General features: G+C 36.7%; 1 non-coding gene across 1 annotated transcript; it reads left to right on the forward strand.

The window, feature by feature from the left end:
• Nucleotides 1–1,118: 1,118 nt before the first annotated feature.
• LOC115870122 lies at nt 1,119–1,225 on the forward strand. Its single transcript, XR_004046544.1, has one exon. It is a non-coding gene; the product is annotated as a U6 spliceosomal RNA (small nuclear RNA).
• The last annotated feature ends 616 nt before the right edge of the window (nt 1,226–1,841 follow it).

A 1,841-nucleotide genomic window follows, 5' to 3' on the forward strand; every position in this document is an offset into this window, starting at 1 on the left:
GTGCCTTTGGACAGAAGGCTGGCTTTCAGAATGGGGTGCCCCCTGGGCATTTATTAGCACTAAGGGAGATTTGTCACACTTGTCCAAGGAGGGCAATACCCTGGAACCAAATATTCGACTGAGAGAAAGGACCATACCTGCCAACATGGATCAAGAGAGGTGCTGAGGACAAAAGGATGGTATCCTTAATGATTTCTAATCTTGACTTGAGATAATCTGTTTACTTCTCTAATAAACCCCCGTTATTTTAAATGTTATCTGTGAGTTTTATGTGGCCATTGCAATAGTTTATCTAACTCAGCTGACTGCAGAGTACCATGTGAGGGACAGTTGGTATCAGAATAGAACAAAGAAGTGGGGTCGGGGGTAATGCAAATTTGCAGTGGGTTTTTATGGAGTTTGATTCTCCTCTCCCCTTATATAGTCAGAAGAGGTAAAATATGGTCCCCACATTTTAAAAGACATTGTGCTGAGTGAAATAAGTCAATCACAAAAATACAAATATTGCATAAAGCCAGTATTATAAAAAATAAAGAATAGATTTATGCACAGAAATGTTGTTTGTTGGTTATGAGTCACTGGAAAGGAGGGAAGGAGAAACACAAATATTAGTTATGGTAAGGGGAAATGTAATATACAACATGGAAGAATCAGTACAATATGAACAAGATAATGAAAGATACACAAGAATAAATTATCAATGCTGTAACATTTAAGAAAACTTCACCCATCATAATTGGCACAAATCTATATAATAGTTATGGGAATATACCATATACATATATAAGTATGTCTGAGGATATTTCTGTACATATTTATAAATGCTCTAAATATACACCTGTATATAATGGAACACACAGGTGGCACAGTTATAGAAATAGCTTAGATATTGGAACAGAAATACCGGCCTACTAAAGACCGATGGATATCTAGGTCCATTGGCAAAACACAATGCATAAAGATAATGCCCTACATCCTACTCTGTTGAGTACTGTCTAAAGCCTTAAAAACTTGTGAGTAGCCATCTAAGAATCAGCTAAGACCATCTTAGGTTGCTTCTCACCTGGAGCAATGGAGAATGAAGAAAATCAAAGACACAAAGAAATTAGTCCAAAGGCGTGCTCGCTTCGGCAGCACATATACTAAAACTGGAACGATACAGAGAAGATTAGCATGGCCCCTGCGCAAGGATGACACGCAAATTCGTGAAGCGTTCCATATTTAAAAAGAAAAAGAAATGTAATCCAAAGGCTAAATCTAAAGAAATGTTAGTCCAAAGGCTATTAGCCCACATGAACCAAAGCTTCCTCTAACCTGACACCAGAGGAACTAGATGGTACTCAGATACTACTACCCACCATTCTGACAAGGCTACAGTAGAAGGTCCTGGATTTAATGGGCAAAAAAACTAGAACAAAATTAAAATAAAATAACAAAATCAGACTTACTGATCTAGAGACTGAAAAAACCCAGGGACTATTGCCCTAAGACAACCTTCTAAATTAAAAGTGAAGACATTCATGGAAGCTACCTATCAACCAAATAAAAGACGGGTCTATAAAACAAATAACACCTAAATTAATGTGCTCCTTAGAACAAAAACTATATGTGACAAAGGGAGAAATACTTGTCTCAAACCAAAAGAAGAAGGCAGAAGGGAAAAGAAAACTGGATGAGTGGAAAGGGCAAGAGGACTGACACTTTACAACCAATGTCACAAAATAATCTGTGAATAAATTATTGATTGGGCAACTGATTTGCTATGTGCACTTTCACCCAAAGCAGAATAAAATGTTTAGAAAAATAAATGAAAACTCAATATAATTAGGATGCATAATTGT

This window comes from Echinops telfairi, unplaced genomic scaffold (assembly GCF_000313985.2).
Source record: "Echinops telfairi isolate 266 unplaced genomic scaffold, ASM31398v2 ScPeMD7_233;HRSCAF=577, whole genome shotgun sequence".
Taxonomy (NCBI): Eukaryota; Metazoa; Chordata; class Mammalia; order Afrosoricida; family Tenrecidae; genus Echinops; species Echinops telfairi.